Genomic DNA, 6000 nt, shown 5'->3' on the forward strand with positions numbered 1-6000 from the left:
ACATGAATTCTGAATGGGGTGTCTATTTTGTTTATTAATATATTCAACAGATCATTTTCATATATTAAACTACTTACTTTAATGAATCTGCATCTGTCGAATACATCCTCGTAAGTCGTCTTCGGCCTCATTTGTTCCATTAGTTTCGTTTTCATCTGCTCCCAGGTTGGTTCCATCCCCAACTGTCTGATGTAGTCTGCTGCTGCTCCCGAGACCTTTTCGTTGGCGACGATGCTGGTGCCGAATTGAATTAACAGCTCGTTTCCCTGGCATAGCGTCATAAGGAATTCAACGGATCTGATGAAGGCCAACACATCATGTTGATCATCCACTTGTCGTAGTTGGCGGAATTGCTGAATAATATCTTTGTTTGACAATCACTGGTTTGGTTGATGTTGTTGTTCATATTGTTGTCGGAGTAGGTTTAGCGCTGCTTCTTGCTGGAGTATGACTCCTCTTAAATTTTGAAGTTCTTCTTCCATAATTGTACTTTCGATTCTACGATTTTAGTCGAATTTGTGGATAATGTTTTTGGTCTTTGAGTACCTTGGGTACATAAAATTGTCACTTTGTTGAGTTAATTGTTAACGCACGAATCAGTTTACTGTTGCGGTTTCATTTATTTTTGCTTATGCGAATTAACTTTGGTTAAACAGAACGCACTTGTTCGGATTCGGCTGCGTCAGTTATAGTCATTCACTATACTTTATATATCTTTAGATACACAAGCACAATAAAACTGTTAATCACTGAAACAAAACTGTCTATAGATGTTGAGTGATAATTCAATAAAAACACAGTTAATATCTTCGGATATTATAATTTTTCCTTTATTAATAATAAGAACTTCTGTTCTGTTCGGAATGAATCTTAAGACTGTTTGTTGCTTACATTTATTGTTGCTAGCTGATCGTTTTCAACGTTTATATACATGTATACATGGAAGCGGTCGCTTACGCCAAATGCTTTGCTAATTTGGCTGCATAACTCGCGCGGGATTATGTCCAGATCCAGGCCATATGTGTCCGCCGACCACTCCACCTGCTCCAAGAACTCCAAAGGCTTTGTGGTGCCATAAAAGCGGAAGCTCCACTCTCGCACTTGTTTGGCCACCTTTGGACATTCTTGGGCTGTGCTGCCGAGTCCTCGTGGCCTTATTTCGGGTTGCGGGGTGGATGTGGCTTTCATCTCAGCCTGTCGCGTATCCTGCAGTCGTGCTGCTGTGCTCGTGGAGGGCACACAGAGCCGCGCCACATGCGCCAGCTCTGTTTCTGTCGTCATCTACTACGGAAGTCGGTGCCTCATCCCTCAGTGAGGCAGGCGTCTCTATGCAGTCGGCCCAGCTCGGCGATCCTCAGTGAGTAAGGAATGCTACCTGCATTCCTCTCAACCCACTCGCCTAACTGCCTCCGCATAATGTCCAGTGTGCCTGACAAGCTCACTCCGAACTCGTCACCATAATCTTTCTTCAAGTTATACACCCACGCTCTTACCATAGTCACAAATGCTAATCAAACTCTTATCGCAGGGCCCCACTTGTCTAAGCTGGGCTAGTTTCAGCTGACTGTGGATTCGTTCCAACAAATTTATTTGTTTAAGCCCCTGTGATATGATGAGAGTTCTCAGTGAGAGTGTACGGTCGCTTTTGTTTTCTGCTCCGCAAATTTGCCTGATTTTTTAATTAATCATTTTTATTAATTGTTCACACAACTGCGGTCGGTTTGTTTAAATATTCCTGTGCAAGGTTTGATCCGTGGTTTGCTGTGTTTTCTTTTAAAATTGTTGTTTAATCTTGTTGAAGTTTGGTGCAGCGTCTTATTTACATTTAGTTTGCACTTTGCTCCCTGACTTTACTCTTTACACGTTTGTTAGTGTGCGTGTGAGCTTACTTGCTCTCTCGATTTCGGTCGTCGTGCTGTGCAAATAACTCTCTGTTGTTTCTTCAGCTACGCTCTGTAACGGCTGTTTTTGTTGTTGATTATCTCTCTCAACATAATCATTCGTTCTGCTCTTCAACGGCTGGTTGTTGTTGGACTCGCTCTGTCAGCATATTTTACTCTTTTTTTTTATTTCTGTTGCTTTTCTTTAATTTCTACTGTAATCCCAATTGCCAATATGAGCTGTTGCAAAAAATCTTGTACGTTCAGGCAGGCAGTGGACTCTGCACAAGCGCAATTTGTCAATTGCTGGTTGTGCGATAATATGATGCATATTAAATGTGCAGGTCTCACTGGTCGTGATTATGACAAGATTATGTCCACGGTAAAAATTGGTAGTGGGGGTGTACGCTGGTCTTGTCCGATTTGTTTAGAAAGACAGATCAACTTTTCTAAAATGTACAGCGCAGTAAGGGCTCAGTTTTTAAAACTGAAAAAGATTTCTAAGCAGTTATCCAGTGATATGGCTGCTGCTGAAGAAATACTAACCCAGTTTAATTTCGAGAGTCCCCTATCTCATTTGGAGTCTTTATCGTTGTTGGTACCTCCCTCTGTACCAACACCGTCACCTAATTCGCTTGCCCCTCCCTCACCTTGCGCTTCAGTTTTGTCATCCGCTCCTAATTCGCTCGATCCTATATCACCTGTTCCTGAAGCTATTGGTTCTTCTGTTGAGGCTGCTATTAATACTCAGGTTTCTGTTCAAAAATTGGAGTCTTCTCCAATTGCTGTTCAAGCCACGAGTGTTAATAATTCAGCCACTCCCGGCATATCCTTATCAGTCGTCTCTCCTCGAAAGCAAGTTTTCTTATCTAGGCTTTCATCAGATACGACCTGTGAGGCAGTATCTGCTTTTATAGCAAGCAAGACTTCGGCTAAGGTTTTTATATCGAAGTTTAGCTTCGCAGCTCCGCGCGAAATTGCCTCTTTTAAGATAAATGTGCCGATAGAACATTTTAAAACTTTATGTGATCCAAATTTCTGGCCACCTCATGTGGTTGTTCATGAATTTAGACCTAAAAATCGTAACAGATCTACTCCTATTTCTGTAAATCTACCTTCGGTGCAATCGTCATCTAACACTGTACCAAAAAACTAAATTCTTTCCTATCTTCTTCTCAGCTGTCTCTGCTTTATCAAAATGTACGCGGCTTGAATTCTAAACTTAATAGTTTATTCTTACACAGTTTTAGTGTACAATATGATATTATTGCATTTACTGAAACGTGGCTAAGTAATAATATTCATAATAGTGAAATACTTTCAAATAATTTCACTATTTTTAGACTTGATCGTTCAATGCGCAGAGGGGGTGGAGTGCTAATTGCGGTTAAATCCAGTATCCTCTCTGATGTGTTTACCTTTTCGTCCCTTCATGATGCGGAGATTTTAGGGGTTAAATTAACTCTCCCATCGCGCTCACTGTTTATCACATGTTCTTATATCCCTCCCTCTTCTGATTTACAAGTTTATGCTCATCACATTAATTGTATTAAAGAGGTTTATGAGCATGTGAATGATACAGACTTGCTTCTTGTGTTGGGGGATTTTAACATTCCCAACACTTCTTGGTTAGCAACTTGTAATACAAATTACTTAATTCCGACAATTGATCACTGTCTTTTTGATGAATTGTTTAACCTGTCTCTGTTTCAAATTAACTCTATTTCTAATCACCTAAATCGCACACTTGATTTGGTGTTTACTAATCACGATTCGCTCTTAAATGTCATGAGAACGACTCCATTCTGTATACCTGAGGATATACTTCACCCCACTTTAGAAGTATTATTAGCTGTCGATAATCATCCCAATTATACTCCTTTGCCTTCTTATCCATGTCGCTGTTATCGTAAATGCGATTTTATTTTGCTTAATGAATTAATTAATTCAACAGACTGGTCTACTTTATATGAGTCGAATGATATTAATTTGGCAGCATCGTTTTTTTACTCTACCTTAAACTCTATTCTGGATGTTTGTGTCCCTCTCTGCCGTATTTCGCCAGTTTCAAATAAGCCACCTTGGTTTACCAAGACTCTTTTGAACTTGAGAAACATTAAAACTAAATGTTTTAAAAATTATAAAAAGTCTGGTTCAAGTGTTGATTGGTCCAAATATTCCATTGCCAAGTCAAACTTCAATCTTTTAAATTCTAGCTGTTATGAGCATTATCTTATACGTTGCAAACGTCAGTTTGCTCGTGATCCCAAGCAATTTTATTCATTTGTAAACTTGAAGCGTAAATCTTCTGGTTTGCCGTCCTCATTTGCCCTTGATGGTGAAAAAACTTGCAATGACCAGGATTCCTCTGATCTATTTGCTGATTTTTTTCAATCAACTTATTCTTCTGCTAATCTCTACAACAACTCATATCCATATCCTCTTTCTGAATATGGGTCTATTAATACTCCTAAAGTTACTGCAGCCTCTCTGGCTGCGGCCATTAGGACGTTGAAATCATCTTTCTCTCTCGGTGCCGATAATATTCCTAGTTGTGTGATTAAAGAGTGCAGTGTTTCTCTTCAGTTACAATTACTAAAATTGTTTAACTTGTCCTTGGAGACTTCTGTGTTCCCTTCAATATGGAAAAAATCTTTCATCATTCCCTTATACAAAAAAGGTGGAAGATCTGATATTTCCAACTATAGAGGCATTGCGAAATTATCTGTCATTCCGAAGTTATTTGATAAAATTATAACATCGGCCTTGCAGCATTTTTGCAAATCGATTATTCAACCATCTCAACATGGTTTTGTTCAAAATCGATCAACGTCCACTAATTTACTTGAATTCACTTCGCTTGTCAATGATGGTTTTTCTAAAAAAATGCAAACGGATGTTATTTATACTGACTTCAGTAAAGCATTTGACTCAGTGCATCATCACATACTACTTAAGCTTGAACGCTTAGGATTTTCGCCTAGACTTGTATCTTGGATTTCATCCTATTTAATTGGTAGAACCCAAAGAGTCCTGCTCAGAACAGCTATGTCTAAAGTTATCTTTGTTTCGTCTGGTGTACCTCAGGGTAGCCATTTGGGTCCATTACTCTTTTCCCTTTTTATAAATGACCTTCCTAGTTGTATCTCGTATTCGACTATATTTATGTATGCTGACGATGTTAAACTTTGCCTTCCATACTCCAGTGCAACTGGACATCATCACCTTCAAGATGACCTAAATGCATTTCAACTTTGGTGTGTGGCAAACCAGCTTGACTTAAATTGCTCAAAGTGTATGACAATGACCTTCAGTCGTACCGTTCCTCTAATTGTTGATTATAAAATTAGCAATATTTCCTTACGACGCATTCACACAATCAAAGATCTTGGTGTTTCTTTCGATTGTAAACTAAATTTTAATCTTCATATTTCTACCATCATTAATGAAGCCAAAAGTGTGCTTGGCTTTATTAAACGTTGGTCCAAGGAATTTAAAGATCCTTTTATCACCAAGCGCTTATTTACGTCGCTTGTGCGTCCCATCTTAGAGTATTGCTCTGTAGTTTGGTCTCCGCAGCATAATCGCATCAGGATCGCATTGAATCGGTCCAAAAACAGTTTCTTCTCTTTGCCTTAAGGGATCTTCGATGGGACAGTAATTTACGATTACCGTCTTATCATAGTAGGCTCCAGCTTATTGATCTTCCATCACTAACCAATCGCAGAACAATTTTAGGAATTGTTTTTCTGCATAAATTGATTAGTGGTGATATTGATTCGTCCTCTTTGTTGGGTCGTCTAAACTTTTCGGTTCCGTCCCGAACAACTAGACACTATCGTCCGCTTCATTTACCGGTGTGCACTAGGGATTATTCTTTGCACAGTGCGTTTCATGTTCTTAGTGTTAATTTTAATAAATATTATCACGTTTTTTCCTTAGAGCTCTCTCTTCCTAAATTAAAAAGTTTGCTATTAGCTCATCTTAGGGAAATCACTCACAATGCCCAGTCATAAGCATTGGTATACATTTTCGTTGTCAATGTTGTGTAGTGATTTCTCAATTCTATCCTACATTCTATTCTGTGCTTTTCCTTTACTCTTTTCTTTTTAATATTTCT

Source organism: Drosophila navojoa, chromosome X (assembly GCF_054131105.1).
Source record: "Drosophila navojoa isolate 15081-1374.11 chromosome X, UAZ_NAV_1.0, whole genome shotgun sequence".
NCBI lineage: Eukaryota > Metazoa > Arthropoda > Insecta > Diptera > Drosophilidae > Drosophila > Drosophila navojoa.